This window comes from Balaenoptera acutorostrata, chromosome 1 (assembly GCF_949987535.1).
Source record: "Balaenoptera acutorostrata chromosome 1, mBalAcu1.1, whole genome shotgun sequence".
NCBI classification, from domain to species: domain Eukaryota; kingdom Metazoa; phylum Chordata; class Mammalia; order Artiodactyla; family Balaenopteridae; genus Balaenoptera; species Balaenoptera acutorostrata.
The window spans coordinates 137,163,508-137,180,492 of record NC_080064.1 but is presented as its reverse complement, the minus strand read 5'-3'; the positions used below and the strand labels follow the sequence as shown (position 1 = coordinate 137,180,492).

At 42.4% G+C, this 16,985-nt stretch overlaps 1 protein-coding gene and 1 pseudogene across 1 annotated transcript in view; both read left to right on the top strand.

The window, feature by feature from the left end:
- Window positions 1-9,592, top strand: part of LOC103009533 (casein kinase I-like) — a 37,294-nt pseudogene extending 27,702 nt beyond the window's left edge.
- ASTN1 (astrotactin 1) overlaps window positions 1-16,985 on the top strand; it is a 328,148-nt gene that overhangs the window by 77,255 nt on the left and 233,908 nt on the right. The window lies entirely within an intron of this gene.

The following is a 16,985-nucleotide window of genomic DNA, read 5'->3' as shown; positions in this document are numbered from 1 at the left end:
AACAAAGACTCAACACAGTCATAAATAAATAAATAAAAGAACGTGAATTTCTTTTAAAAAAAAAAACTATACTAAAAAAGAAACAAAAAAACAAATTAAAAAAAACTGACAGACAGAACCCTAGGACAAATGGTAAAAGCAAAGCTATACAGACAAAATCACAGAATGAAGCATACACATACACACTCAGAAAAAGAGAAAAAGGAAAAAAAATATATATAGCTATATATATATAAAAAAAGAGAGCAACAAAATCAATAAACGAATCTACCAATGATTATATACTCTAAATACTAAACTAAGATAAACATAAAACCAGAAAAAAATTGGATGCAGAAAGCAACCCCAAGTTTACAGTTGCTCCCAAAGTCCACCACCTCAATTTTGGGATGATTTGTTGTCTATTCAGGTATTCCACAGATGTAGGGTACATCAAGTTGATTGTGGAGATTTAAACCACTGCTCCTGAGGTTGCATGGAGAGATTTCCCTTTCTCTTCTTTGTTTGCACAGCCCCTGGGGTTCAGGTTTGGATTTAGCCCTGCCTCTGCATGTAGGTTGCCTGAGGGCGTCTGTTCCCTGCCCAGACAGGGCGGTGTTAAAGTAGCAGCTGACTGGGGGGGCTCTGGCTCACTCAGGCGGGGGGAGGGAGGGGTACAGACTGCAGGGCGAGCCTGCGGTGGCAGAGGCTGGCGTGACATTGCACCAGCCTGAGGCATGCCATGTATTCTCCCTGGGGAAGTTGTCCCTGGATCACGGGACCCTGGCAGTGGAGGGCTGCACAGGCTCCCGGGAGGGGAGGTGTGGATAGTGACCTGTGCTCGCACACAGGCTTCTTGGTGGCTGCAGCAGCAGCCTTAGCGTTTCATGCCCGTCTCTGGTGTCTGCGCTGGTAGCCGTGGCTCGCGCCCGTCTCTGGAGCTCGTTTAGGTGGTGCTCTGAATCCCCTCTCCTTGCGCACTCCAAAACAATGGTCTCTTGCCTCTTAGGCAGCTCCAGAACTTTTCCCGGACTCCCTCCCGGCTAGCTGTGGTGCACTAGCCCCCTTCAGGCTGTGTTCACGCAGCCAACCCCAGTCCTCTCCCTGGGATCTGACCTCGGAATCCCGAGCCTCAGCTCCCAGCCCCCGCCTGCCCCGGCGGGTGAGCAGACAAGCCTCTCGGGCTGGTGAGTGCTGGTCGGCACCCATCCTCTGTGCGGGAATCTCTCCGCTTTGCCCTCTACACCCCTGTTGCTGTTCTCTCCTCCGTGGCTCCGAAGCTTCCCCCCCCGCCCATCCCCCCATCTCTGCCAGTGAAGGGGCTTCCTAGAATGTGGAAGCTTTTCCTCCTTCACATCTCCCTCCCAGATGTGCAGGTCCCGTCCCTATTCTTTTGTCTCTATTTTTTCTTTTTTCTTTTGCCCTACCCAGGCACGTGGGGAGTTTCTTGCCTTTGAGAAGTCTGAGGTCTTCTGCCAGCATTCAGTAGGTGTTCTGTAGGAGTTATTCCACATGTAGATGTATTTCTGATGTATTTGTGGGGAGGAAGGTGATCTCCACATTTTACTCCTCTGCCATCTTGAAGGTCTCCCCGAGAGGGAGTGTTAACAGTGTCAAAATACCCACTGGATATTTTCCCTTTATGTTTATGGCATAATAAGCGTCTATCTATAAAGGAATATGGGGGAAATGATTTGAGCCTGTAAAACACAGTGATCGTGATTCTTTAGTGATTCTGGGGAGCTAAGGCAAAGGAAATCCATGCTTGCAATGGTATATCAAGGCTCTCAGTTTGTGGCACAGTTCTTTTAGGGAATGAAAAGGAACTAAACCCTCTTATGGAACCATTTAGCCCTTGAATCAGGAAGGTATTTCAGGTGAGTTCTGTGAGACTCAAAAGGTAATTATTACCAAGTATCCAGTGTTACATCAAGTATTGGCTAAGTCCCATACAAGCATATTATTTAATCCTCTCTCACTCCTTCTTGGTAGCTAAATATTGTCACATAATCCCCCATCAGTGAGGAAATGATGGGCCTGGAATTCCTAAGTGACTCCCTGATCAAGGGCAAACAGCAAGTTGGAGAGGGAACCATCACTTGTCTCCATAGCCAGTGGGCCTCCATTCTGCCTCTTAACTCTGTGAGCCAGGCTAAGTAGTCAAAGAACAATGCCTATTTGGGAAACAAGAAACTCATTTCAAAATGACACCTGACAAAAGGTAGTGGTGATCAAGAAGGGATAAAGATAAGGCCCAGGGGAGTGCTATTTCACAGCTGGAAAGCTGGGGAAGACGTGGGCATTGCCTCATCTAAATCTTTTCATTGTACAGATGAAGAGGGAAGGGCCTAGACCGCAAGGTCATATGCAGTTAGCGTCAGCATGGAGACAAGAGCCCCTTCCTGGACTAACATTCATTCCACTCTATCTGTCTCCCCATAAAGTGCAGTTGCTTTTGCTGGGAATGAGAGGCTGTCAGTATAAGCATCTGTGGCATCCTTTTAGTAGGAAATAGTTAAATCGGGAAAAATCAAACTTTTTAATTATTGAAATCCTTTATTGATGCTGAGACATTGGTGAACATACATGGAGAATATTCCTAGATATTATATATTACTAAAGCTCCCTCTTATTGACTTCTGCGTCATAACAGAAACACGCAGAGCCCAATAAAACATGACTTTGTCTTAATAGCATTATGAATAAATTATTAAGAACTTTTCTTCTGCAATAATTTTACTAGTTTGTTTTTTTAAAATAAAATCAAACCTTCTATAGGACTGTAATTAAAAGTAAAAGAACATGCAGCAGTTTTTAGCCATAATCCTCAGGAGATTAATAAAGAACTGTCAAAACTCAGACTAAAGAATATCCTCTGTTTGCTGAGGGCCTCCTTGAGAATGGCTTTCAAGGGGGCAATAACCTCTGTGATTGCTTACGCATCTCACCAACTGTGGCTGAAGTCTGTGCTGGAGAACTTGCCCAGAATGGCTGCTGCACCATGCTTGTTGGATGCCAATGGATGTTGCCAAGGTGAAGGAGTGGGTCTTCTTTTTTCTGCATTATTCTCATCTAGTACAAGCCTGGCCCATAGCAGGCCCTCTTCAAATGCTTATTGGATCAGTTACTGTACTACAGGCCATACCATTTAATTACAAAGCCAGGTACCATGGTTTGGATTTCCTACTGAGTTGGCCTGGGGATCTGCTCAGAGCTAGTATACACAGTGAATAACTGTGATGAGAGATGGAGGACCCAGTTTAATGAGCAAGGGCTCCTGTCTCAGCCAGACCTATATTTTAGTGATGGCGACACTGTCTTAACGCAAGTTACTTTGTCACTTTGACCCTCATTTCTTGAAAAATGATAATACCCACTTTTCAGGGGCTGGTGAGAGGACTGTGTGATAAACATGTAAAATGACCTAACTCAGAGCCTGGGAGCTTGTTCTTAGTATTCACCTATGCTTGCCACCAGGTGGAAGCCCTGGAGGAGAGTCACCTGATCAGGAGCCAGCTATTAAGTCTGATTTATCTATTGCTTTACTACTTTTGCATACCCATTGAGTACCTACTGCTCCATCGCTGTAGCTCAGTGTATCCTCTTCTCTGTTCTCATGTTAGATCAGTTTTAATTGAGTCTCTGTGGCTGCTGTCTCTGGTGTGGGTTCAGTCAACTCTCCCAGTGCCCAGTCCGGCCAACCCTGCCAGAGAGCATGCAGAGGACAAATGTCCATCCTGTGATTTTGTATGCCAGGGCAGGGCTACTGTAGGTCACTTTTAGCCTGGCAAATTTCACTCCAATTTTTTGTCTGATTTCTTCATTTAGTCCCCAAATATATCTCCACACCATCCATTTGCTTTTGTGTCTCATTATGAGCTAGGGGGTCACGCTCAAACCTTCTCTGTTGGGAGGTGAGAACATGTGTGATCTGTGCAAGACCAACACCAATCTGCATTGTTCAAGGCTCCCTGCATTGGTGGTCACTTAGCACTTAAACAGTGCTTCTCTCTGCAGATATAAGCTGGTTCTTTTAACACCTTCGAGGACAGGTAGGAGTTCTTATCATCCTTTTGCAGTGTGGAGAAGCTGAGGTAGGGAGAGTCAGATGTTTATTCTGGGTCATAGCATCAGCCGTGATGGTCAGAGAATAGCTTGCAGGGGAGGCCTGCTCCTAGTTGGAGTTTGGATACCTCAAAGCAATACAGCCGGTTTACGGTTTCTCTGAAGTCTTTCGGGGTGGCACCATTGGTTTTTTCCTCTTTGGTTGTTGGCCAGTTCTGTAGTGCTAGGAGTGATGTTTTCTTGAGTCTAAAGGAAGTTAGACACATTGAACGTGGGTACCTAAACGTTTGAGGCCTGCCTTTTGGAAGGTATCCACACCTTGGATACCATCATTTCTGAAAGAATATTGGGCTTGATTGAGAAAGTGTTTTGACCCAGTGATGACAATTATTAAAAACTTATACCTTCACTACCCCTGCTATTTAAGACTGTTTTTCAGGCAAAAGGGTGGTTGTGTTTTTTCGTGCACTTGGAATACTCCCTGGTATTAGGATAGACTTAAAGCAGAGTTGAAAAGAACCCTTTGGTTCTTTTCTCTAGGGAATGCAGACATTTTGTCAAAGGGCTATTGACCTCTATTGAAACTATGCTATATGAAAACAGCCTGAGGAGTCAGTGGTCCTAAATTTGAATCTCTCTTCCCTTATTTAGTAGCAGCATAACTTGCATAGGCTTCATCCTCTCTCAGACTCTGTTTCCTTCTCTGTAAAATGAGGCCAATGGTACCTGCCTTTGAAAGCTATTGTGAAGATTATATAATTGCCTAACACTGTATTGGCTCACAATAAGTACTTAAAAGTTTATTCCTTCCTCCATTTATTAAATCTCGAGGACAGACCTCTGTGTTCCCTCAATAGACCTTACAGATGGAGCACAAAGGACAAATGCCCAATTAGTCCATGTCCCCAAATGATGTATGTTCCCTGAATTTATCTGATTTCTACTTAGTGGGACACATCTCACACAACACAGACTGCCAGCAACCAGCTTGAAATGACAGACGTGAACACATTACCCTAATAGGTCCATTTTTAGTATGTGAAAACTGAGACCCAATCATGCCTTGGGGCAAAAAGAAGTGAGTGCCTTTGTTCCTGCATAAGACTGTGACATTTATACATTTGTGTTCCTCATTTGCAGGCTGATGACCAATTTCATAAGCAACGATGAGGGGAAAACAGGGCAAGGGAGGGAAGGCTGCCTGTGGGCGCAGTCATTCTTCACCTTACTGAGGGCATGTCGCTTCTACTAATGTGTCACTCTCGCCCTACCATGTTTTTACAGGAAAATGTTTAGGGCTTCAGATTTTTTAAATGACATATACATAAACTCATATTAACTTACACACCATAAGCGTATATAGGTCAATGCATTTAAACAAAGATAGCAACCCTGTATAACCAGGACCCTGATCAAGAAAGAAAACAGTTAGCACCCTCCCCCAAATCCTCCTTGTGCCCTGTCCAGTCACCACCCCTCCCCCAGGGGAAGCATTAACTGGATTTGTAACACCATAGATTAATATGATCACTTTAAAATTTTATATAACAGAATCATACAGTGCAAACTTTTCCCGTAGGTGGCTTCTTTTACTCTACAATATGTTTTTGTAAAAATTTGTTCTTGTTACTGAGAGTAGCTGTAGTTTACCCACTATCACTGCAAAGTGGTATTCCATTGTGTGATTATATCACAATGTGTTTATCCATCCTATTTTTGATGGCCATTTGAGTAGCTTCCAGTTTGGGGCTATTTTGAATAGGGCTGCTATGAACATTCTTGTGCATGTCTTTTTTTTTAAATTAATTAATTAATTAATTAATTAATTTTTGGCTGTGTTGGGTCTTCGTCTCTGCGCGAGGGCTTTCTCTAGTTGTGGCAAGCGGGGGCCACTCTTCATCGCAGTGTGCGGGCCTCTCACTATCACGGCCTCTCTTGTTGCGGAGCACAGGCTCCAGACGCGCAGGCTCAGTAGTTGTGGCCCACGGGCCCAGCCGCTCCGCGGCATGTGGGATCTTCCCAGACCAGGGCTCGAACCCGTGTCCCCTGCATTAGCAGGCAGATTCTCAACCACTGCGCCACCAGGGAAGCCCTGTGCATGTCTTTTGACTCATATATAAATGCATTTTAGTCAGGTATATACCGATGAGTGGAATTTCCAGTGTATAGTGGATGCAAGTGCCTAGCTTTCATAGCTGCTGTCAAATAGTTCTCCAAAGCTGGGTCTTTGGTTTTTAAAAGACAAAGTCATATTAGTGGTAACAACACCAACCTTGCATCAGTAATCATCTTATACTTAGAAATGGAATCATCTTGCTAAAGCTGTAGTTTATGTGCTACTCACAAATGGAATTTCAATACCCAGTTCTATCACATAGTTAGTTGTCCTTACCTAGGAGTAATAATGGTTTTCTCTCACCCTGGACTCCTGGAGGCAAAACATTTTCCATGCAGGTACCAACCTTTCTCCGGATGTGAAAGCTTCAGCTTCTTCATTTTTATGGTACAATAAAAGCCCACTTTAAAAAATTGGCCAGCAGGGGATTAGGGTATCAGTAGAAAAATTTTATGTGTATGCAGTTGCTAAGTTATCTTTATCCTGCTTGTTCTGTTCTGGAAGTGTATTACTAGGAGCTGTCACTTGTCTTGAATGTTTTAATGAATGATACTTAGTTGCCTAAGGCTTTTTTTTACCAAAGTACATAGATTTTTTTTAAATGCAGAGGGAGATGGAAAATAATAGATGTTCTGCCTTAACAAAAGCATCACCAAATGCCAGCTAACTGACCTCATTTCCCTGTTTCCAGCACAGTGAAATTTCATTATCATCATCATCTTTATTAACTAATTTTTATTCTCGGTCTGTAAAACACTAAAGGGTTTATAGTAGAGTGAAGTGAAATGGAACATGTGTTGAAATTGGAATTAGGTACCTGGGAACAAGTCTGTCTGCCATTTACTAGTTCTGTATCTTTGGGACAATCACTTAACTTCTTCTACCTCAGCTTCCACAATTTTAAAAAGGAAGGGTTAGATTCCAAGACATGTAAGAATCTTTCCAGCTTTAGAAATCCTGTGATTTGAATTTTAATCAATTTGGGTATGTTGATCGAAATGCATACAACCAAATTTTTTCTTGTAATTAAATATATTATTATCATTATTTTTACTTTCATAGCTTAAGAAGATAGATGCCCATGCTTTTCTGAGCTCAATGACTTTCACATGGACTTTCTTAAATAAATAAGATGAGAATACTTGTCCTAAGTGAATTAAGGACAACAGTAAGAATCCTCCTATTGCCCAGTGATAGTTTCCTTGAAATTGCTCTTTCTTTATTTAGTAAAGAGGGAAGTGGAGCAGAGGAGGGGTAAATCCACTAGGCAATAATATTGGCAAAACATTGAATTGTCCCAAGCTCAAATATCTTCTTAGTTTTTATTTTTAATATTAGTATTTATTTATTTGGAAAAATATTCATTAAGCACCAGCTATTTGTCAGGGACTTAAGATCTAGAAATAGGTTAACAGAAACTCACACAGTCAATGAAAGCCTGCACAGTCAAAGAAAGTCTCTTGTGTCTAAAAATACAACAGATCTGATATTTTACATGATTTTCCCTTTTAAAATAACAAAATAATGGAATATACTATATGTTCATTGTGGAAAATTTCAGACCTGATTTTCTTTTTGAACAGCCTGTACACATCATAAAACATAAGCTAGGACTTTAAAGGAAGATTATATGTTGATTTATTCTTTTCTACCTGCCTGTTTTTCCCTGGAATATAATTATATTGAAAGGCTGGTAAGAATGATGTTTATGGAGAAAAAGAGTACATAAAAATCAGCTTTGGAGTTTTTTAACATAATACTTTGTGTTTAATTTTTAATTATGGAGGCATAAGAGATTATATCCAGTGTGTTGAGAATTGATATTGCTTAATGGAAACGTTTTCTTCCCTACTATCATATATGTTATTCATAGAAAAAAGGGGTCTTTCATGAAGGGCAGCTGGTCCTTTAAGAGAGGAACTTCCTCAGAGTAGCTGCTAACAGTGGTTTTGATTTGCTGCCCAACATTCACTTACAGGCTCACTTAACATTAATAGAAGGTGATCTCGGTTCACTTCATGACCTCTTGGAACCTAAATCACAGGCAGGGTCATTTAAGAGATCTGGGGAGAGTAGACGGCCAGTTAGCAACTTTGGGGAGCTCCGGCTAGAAAAGAATCTCTATACAAATGAATACTTAACTATATCAAGTTGGAGCCCATCAAGTCCCAGGCGCCGCAGCTGCACCTGGAGTGCAGCTTCTAAGAGCAGTTCAGCGCCGCAGAAGGCGTCCGCCAGGTCTACTACTTCGGCCCGTGAGGGAAGTACTACAACGCCGTGGTGCTGGAGCTGCTCAGGTCTGGCCTGGAGGACCTGTTCCACTCCTGCAACCACACGTTCACGCTCAAAATGGTGCTCATGATCGCAATCCAGATGGTCAGGTGCATGAAGTACCATGCACACCAAGGGCCTCATCTACCGGACGTGAAGCCGGAGAACTTCCTGGCTGGGCTACCGGGCACGCCATCCACATCATCGACTGACTCCGGCCTAGCCAAGGAGTCCATCAACCCCGAGACCAAGAAGCACATCCCGTACTGCGAGCACGACGTGCTGCATGAGCATCAACACTCACCTGGGCAAGGACCAGAGCCATTGTGATGGCCTGGAGGTGCTGGGCTACGTGCTTATGTGCTTCCTGTGCGACAGCCTGTGCGGGCAGAGGCTCAAGGCCCGCACGCTCAAGGAGCGCTACCAGAATATCCGGGACACCAAGCGGGCCACGCCCATTGAGAGCCTCCTGGAGAGGTTCCTGGACCAGAAGATCCGGGACACCAAGCGGGCCACGCCCATCGAGAGCCTCCCCGAGAGGTTCCCGGACCAGAAGATCCGGGACACCAAGCGGGCCACGCCCATTGAGAGCCTCCCGGAGAGGTTCCTGGACCAGAAGATCCGGGACACCAAGCGGGCCACGCCCATCGAGAGCCTCCCCGAGAGGTTCCCGGACATGGCCACGTACCTGTGCTACGGCCGGCGCCTGGACTTCTTCGGGAAGCTGAACTCTGACTCCCTGCACAAGTTCTTCACTACCTCTGACCGCAGCCGCTTTATGTTTGGTTACCAGTACGACCAGGCCGGGAAGCCCCGGCCCACGCCTGTGGCACGGTCCACACCAACCTGCCCTCGCAGCCTCAGGCTCCGGACAAAGCCTTGCTACACGGCAAAAACCAGGCACTGAACTCCATCCACGGGGAGCTGAATGCCGATGACACCACCGCTGGTCACTTCAGTGTCCCCATCACAGTCCCCGCGGACGTGGAGGTGGCTGACGACACCAAGTGCTGCTGTTTCCTTCAGAGGAGAAAGAGAAAATCGCTGGAGCCACGCCAAGTGACCCTGGAGCGGTGGCCCCTGAATCCTCCCGCTGCAGCCCCTCGGGGCCAGCTTGTCCATGGCCACGTGGCCGCAGCCGGACGCAGACTGCCGGGCTAACAGAGCTGCCCTCCCCACGTGGGGTCACTTCCTTCACATGAGACTTTGGACGAGATTCCTTACATCTGTGTCTAGTCCGCCCTTCCAAGAGCATTAGCTGTTTAAAACAAGGAGAAAAGAAAACTCCAGCGGCCGCTCTGCCTTGCGCCTCCGCCAGTGTCCGTTGAGTAAGTAGTGCAGCCGCCGGCCCCGTTAGTGCCGTAAAGTGCAGCTTCTCTCCCTCCATCCGGAGGCCGTTTTCTCCAGGGGTCGCTGTGGGATGTTGCTGCCAGAGGTGAGCCAGCCCTGGGCCTCCCCAGGCCAAAGGGGAAGGCTGGGTGAGGGCGGCCCCCAGCCGAAATGCCGCTCCAAAGCCTGGGCCGGCAGGTGTGGCAGGCGGGGAGTTCCTGCGCACCTACTCCAGGAGCTGCTCCAGGGCCCAGACCTCTGGGCGGCCGCCACTGGGCCCCTTGGGCGGTGCCAGGTGCGTCTGGTTTTCTTGTGTTGGCTCGGCACTGCCGGCCGAGCAGTGGGAGATAAGCGCCTTAAAGCCAGCCCCAGACCCACAGTGGGCCCGGTCCGAGCGGTCAGCGTGGTCTCCCGGAGGCCAGAGTGCTGCGCGGTCAGAGCAACTGGGGGCGTTCCCCGTGGTGTGTGCATCTAGGTCTTGCCTTACAAAGTGTACAGAAATGGCACTTCGTTTCTCTGATGCTTCCTGGAAGCCACAGAATTTAGGGGCTTTTTTAAAAAAATAAAGGAAAATGAAACCAAAATAATATTAATAATAATGGTAATGATTATCATGCAGGCTTTGCTAAGTGCCAGGGCACTGTATTATTTCATCTTTATGACAAATCTTTGATAGAGGTATCATTACTATACCAGTTTTAGGTGAGGACATTGAGGCTTAGATGTATTAAATGAGTTGTGTAGAGACACACAGCTGATAGATGATGAGATTAGGATATAAACCATGTTCTAACCCCAAAGACTGTGTTCATGGGAGCTGCAGTTGTTACGGGTGAACCTATGTGGAGACATTTCCGTATGAAATAAGATGGAGGTGTTTGGCAGTTGGGGAAAAAAAAAATAGTAATGGGACTTTTCTTTGAAAATATCACAGCATTTTCCCAGTGGTGGTGATGATTGGAGAACTGATACTGATGAGCGAAAATGATAGGAGTTTTGTCAAGACTGGGTACGAATGAGGAAACTGTTAAGATCTCTGCATGAGTTGTTCTAAACTGGGTTTACTTTTAGAAGTTAGCTATATTGGACTTGAGGTGCTTAAGCAGGCTTTGGGTATCTGGGATTCGTTCATCTGAATGACATCCAAGTTTTCTCTCAAAGCTAGTGTTCAAAGAGAGTGTGTCATAGACGTGCAAAAATTACTGCTGTGGTCTTGTTAGTGGGTTGATCTGCAAGGAGCAGCAAGAGCAAAAACTCATTGAGCTTTGTTCTTATTTCACAAGATCATTTTGGCTATCAGAATCCTTGTGAGTCCACATGAATTTTAGGATTTTTTTCCTATTTCTGCAAAATAAGCCATTGGAATTTTTAATAGGCATTGGATTGAATCTGTAGATCACTTTAGATAGTATGGACATTTTAACAATATTAAGTCTTTCAATCCATGCACAGGGATGTGTTTCCATTTAGACTTCAAAACATAATACGAAGCTGTGCTAATCAAAACAGTATGATATTGGCACAATGGCAGACATATAGACCAATGGAACAGAATAGAGAGTCTAGAACTAGATCCAGGCACACACTGTCAAATTATCTTTAACAAGATTGCCAAGACTACACAATAGGGAAAGAATAATTTCTTTAATAAATGGTGTTGGGAAACCTGGATATCCATGTACAGAAGAATGAAGTTGGACCCTTATGTTAAAATATCAACTCAGAATGGATTAAATACTTAAGCATAAGACCTGAAACTATAAAACTTCCTGAAGAAAACAGAGGGAAAATCTTCATAAGATTGGTGTTGGCAGTCATTTCTTGGATATGACATCAAAAACACAGGCAACAAAAGCAAAAATGGACAAGTGGGACTACATCAAACTGAAGAGGTCTTTTAAAAAAAAATATTTATCTATTTTTGGCTATGTCAGGTCTTAGTTGCAGCACACGGGATCTTTCGTTGTGGTGCATGGGCTCTTTGTTACAGTACGCAGGCTTCTCTCTAGTTGTGGCGCATGGGCTTCTCTCTAGTTGAGGTGTGTGGGCTCAGTAGTTGCGGCACGCAGACTTATTTGCCCTGCAGCATGTGGGATCTTAGTTCCCCGACCAGGGATCAAACCCGCGTCCCCTGCCTTGGAAGGCGGATTCTTAACCACTGGACCACCAGGGAAGTCCCTCAAACTGAAAAGCTTCTGTACAGCAAAGAAAACAATCAACAGAGTGAAAAGGCAACCTATGGAATGGGAAAAAATATTTGCAAACCATATTATTATAAGAGGTTAATATCCAGTATATTAAGGAACTCCAATGATGAAACCAAATAACTTCATTTAAAAATGTGCTAAGAACTTGAATAGACATTTCTCCAAGACAACAAGTTTATGAAAGATGCTCAACATAATCATCAGAGAAGTGCAGATCATGAGCTATCACTTCACATCTGTTAAGATAGCTATCATAAAAAAAAAAACCCAGAAAATAGTGAGCATTGGTAATGCTGTGGAGAAATTCAAACTTCTGTACACTGTGGGAATGTAAAATGGTACAGCCACTGTGGAAAACGTTATGAAGTTTCCTCAAAAAATTAAAAGTAGAACTACTATATAAAATAATCCAGCAATCCCACTTCTGGGTATTTATCTAAAATAATTGAAAACAGGATCTTGAAGAGATATTTGCATTTCCGTGTTCATTGCAGCATTATTAACAATAGCCAAGATATGGGACAATCTAAATGTCCATTGATGAATAAATGAAAATAATCCATCACTGAAGGACAAATAGTGCATAGTTCCACTTACATGAGGTATCCAAAGTAGTAAAACTCAGAGAAACAGAAAGTAGAATGGTGGATGCCAGGGACCAGAGGGAGGAAGAAATGGGAAGTTGCTTTTCCATGGGTACAGAGTTTCAGTAATACAAGATGAAAAAATTTTAGAGCTCTGTTGTGCAACAGTGTGTGTATAGTTAACAGTACTGTACTGTACCCTTAAAAATTTGTTATGAAGGTAGATTTCATGTGAATTGTGCCCCCCCAAAAGCAAACATTGAGAATGGAAATACATATTGAGAATGTGAGAAGGATAAAAAGAGAAGGCAGTGGGCTTGAGATTATGGGCATTTGAATTGGCAAAGTCCAGGGCAAGGATCTAGAGGAAGAAGGGCAGTTGGATTTTACTCAGAAGAAAATCATGTGCTCAGGCAGCCTCTCTTCATTTAAAACCACCGGTGTGCATTTATAGTGCATTATATTCATTTGAGAGGCAGGATATACAGTGGCTAAGAACATGCAGTTTGGTGTCAGACTGACCTGGATTTGAGTCTTGGCTCCTCTGATTATGAATTGATAATTTTCTTAACTTCTCTCAGCCTTGCTGTTCTCATCTGTATAGCAGAGAACAATATCTATTTCAATTGAGAAGATTAAGTGAGGTAATTTGTGTAGTGATCTCAATTGAAAATTGAGATTTTTTTTTAGCAAGGAGGCAGCATTAGTACCTAAGGCTGGAGCCTGAAAGTTTGTGAGATTTCAGGCAAGGATATTTCTACAAGGCAGGCTCTCTTGGGAGCTGATGTCAGTATCAGTATTTGTATGCAGATCTGTACCCAAAACATAAACCCCAGAATATAAACCTTCAATGAAATTCAGAGACCTAACAGTCCTATATACAAACACACAGCTGAAAAGTCAGCTTTCACATACAATTAAGAAAAAAATTGAACTTTAAAAAATAAAACTGTTAGTCGTTAATCTATGGGAAAAGTTGAAATCTCTCCTTTTCTTTGTTGATGTTTCTTCATTTTTTGATGAAATTTCCCCACGCTGTCATCTTTCAATCATCTAGGTCCCATTCAGAAGCAGGGAGAGCTCTGGCAGAGCCAGTGTTGCGGGTGTGTGCAGGGTCTTCTTTTGCTTGTTTTTCATTGTTGCTTCCTGGGCTTGCTCTTCCGAAAAGGGCAAATGGGACATCTCAGAGTATTAACTTACCAGACAGGGGTTATTAAATGATATGAATGTGGTTGCCATAGGATTTTGCAATTCTTCTAAGTTGGTAATAACTGTTTTAAAGGAATAGGTAAGAGAGGATTTCCTTCTTAAGTCATCAGGTGGTGTCCTGCCTGTGCCAGGAATGGTCTAAGGCACTGTTCTTCTGGTAACTCTAAGTTGATGTCATATACGGTATTCTGACACTGAGTGTTAAAATAAGTGCCCTTTAGACTTCAGCAAAATATTTGGCAAGGTCTTCCACATGATCTTTCCAGACCTGATGGAAGGAGAAGGAAGAATGCTGGTCCAAGTAAGTAGATTCATATGTGGCTGTAATTTGATAGTGGATTCTAATCATATTTTTTATTCAGTCATTCATTCAGTGGCAACAGATACTTAGTCAGAGCTTTACCATGTGTCAGACCCTTTTCTAGGCACTGAGAATGTACTAGTGACCAAAGGAGACAAAGCTCCTGCCATCATGGAACTTATATTCTAGTGCCGCAGGGTTCTTTCCTCAGTCCTGTCTTGTTCAACATTTCTATAATTGATTTCTGTAACATTCAAAAACATGTTTGTCCTATGAAGCCACAGTAATAAAGACAGTGCACTACTGTGGCATAAGGCTGGACATATAAAAATGGAATGGAATTAAGAGTACAGAAATAAACCCTTATATTTATAGGCAATTCATTTTTGACAAGGGTGCCAAGACAATTCAATGGGGAAAATGGTGCTGGTACAACTGCAAAACTGTGTATCCATGCAAAAGAATGATGTTGAACCCTTACCTCACACCATATGCAAAAAATAACTCAAAGTGGATTTAATATATAAATGTAAGAGCTAAGACTATAAAACCCTTAGAAGAAAACATAGGTGTAAGTCTTTGTGATCTTAGATTAGGCAGTGCATCTTAACTGTGGCACTGAAAGCACAAGCAACAAAGGAAAAAAATTAGATAAATTGGACTTCATCAAAATTTGAAACTTTTGTGTTTCAAAGAATGACATCAGGAAATTGAAAATACAACCCACAGAGTAAGAGTAAATATTTGCAAATCGTTATCTGATAAAGTATCCAAAATACTTTAAAAAATCATGTATCTAAAATATATAAAGAACTCCTGCAACTCAACAATAAAAAGACTAATGATCCAACTAAAAATTGGGCTAAGATTTGAATAGACATTCTCCAAAGATATCCAAATGGTCAAAAAGCCCATGAAAAGATGCTCAACAGCATTAGTCTTTAGGGAGCTACAAATAAAAACCACAGTGAAATACCACTTCATAGCCACTAGGATAGCTATAATCAAAAACAAACAATAATAAGTGTTGACAAGGATGTGGAGAAATCAGAACCCTCATACACTGCTGGTGGGAATGTAAAATTGTTCAGCTGATGTGGAAAATGATTTGGCATTTCTTCAAAAAAGCTAAACATAGAGTTACCATATGACCCAGCCATTCCACTTTTAGGTATATACTCAAGAGAATTGAAAACATCTGTCCACAAAAAAACTTACACATGAATGTTCATAGCAGCATTATTTATAGCATTCAAAAATGGAAACAATCCAAGTGTATGTTAACTGAAGAATGAATAAACAAAATGTTCTGTATCCATACAATATACTAGTATTTGGCCATAGAAATAAAGTACTGATAAATGCTACAACATGGATGCATCTTAAAAAACATTATTCTAAGTGAAGGAAACCAGACACAAAAGACCATATATTATATGAATCCATTTATATGAGATGTCCATAACAGGCAACTCCATAGAGACAGAAATTCGTGGTTGCCAGAGGATGGAGGGAGGAGGGATGGGGACTGCTAATGGGAATAGGGTTTCTTTTTAGCCTGATGAAAATTTTCTGGAATTAGGTAGTAGTGATGGTTGTATAACTTTGCAAATATTAAAAATCACTGATTGTACAATATAAAAGGGTGGATTTTATGGCATGTGAATTATATCAATAAAAATGCTTATCATAATTATAAGTTACATGAAACTAGCAAGGGGAATATTTGCATTGGACGGCAAAAATGGCAAAGTCTATACTCAGAAGAATCTTGACAGATTGGAAAGATGGGCTGAATCTGAAAAGGTAAAATTTAGTAGGAATAAACATAGAGTCTTAAAACTGCATTCAAGAAAAACAACTAATAACAGCCCTATAAAATAATTCCAGGCTTCAGTTCACGGGGAGCCTGTTGTGAGTCAGCAGAATGTCACACCCTAAAAGGTTAATGTAATGTTTGCAGCATTAACAGAAGTATAGTTACTCCAATGGGAGATTAACATCATTTATTTTTTGAGCTGGTCAAATGACACCCAGACTTTTAACGTCAGTTCTGGTCGTTGTGATTCAGGAAATATCTAGTTCAGTGGGTGAATCTAGCCCAAATACATATTATATTTGGCTTTCACGAAGTCTGTGTTCTCATTTGAGGGCATTTTGGTAAGATGGGTCTCTTCCTTTACCACCAGCCCTATCACTCCTTCATTACCACAAGCAGGGCCAGACTCATGCATGTGTTTTACCCACATGCTCCTTATTAACATTTGAATTTAGCCCCTCTCTCCACCCACTCTTGAAAACAAAGGCATGTAAAAAGGATGGTAAAGGCATCCCAAGACATGTTGAAAGGATAAGGAACAATTGAATGAACTATTATGCTTCATCAGAAAAAGATCTGGGAACCATGGGAGCAGACTTCAAATATCTGAAGGTCTTTCATGTAGATGTGGGAAAAGACTAATGAATACAAGGGATTGATGGGTTGAGGCTTCAGAGAAGGAGATGTTTTGACTCAAAGTAGAGAGCATTTCAACTGAGCTCCCCGTGGATGGGTGGTCTTTATTCAAAGGTGGAGGGTTGGTTGAGCTTTGTTGGCACAAGCTGGATGACCATTTAAATGGATATAGGATCTAGATGACTTTTGTAATCTCTTCTAGTTTTAAGATTTCATCATGATGCTAATTATCTGTCAAGCCACCCTGCTGGTTTATCTATTAGACATTCTACCAAGGGACTCATGGATCTTTGTCCTTTAGGAAGCTCACAGTCTAAAAAGAATTATAAGAATACCAACACCATGTGTTGTGTTGTGTTGTATTATATTGTATTGAGTTGTGTTGTTTGTATTGCGATGATGTTGGTGGTGATTGAGGAGTGTTTGTGTGTGTGTGGTGTGTTTCGCAAGTGTGTACATTTATGCTCAT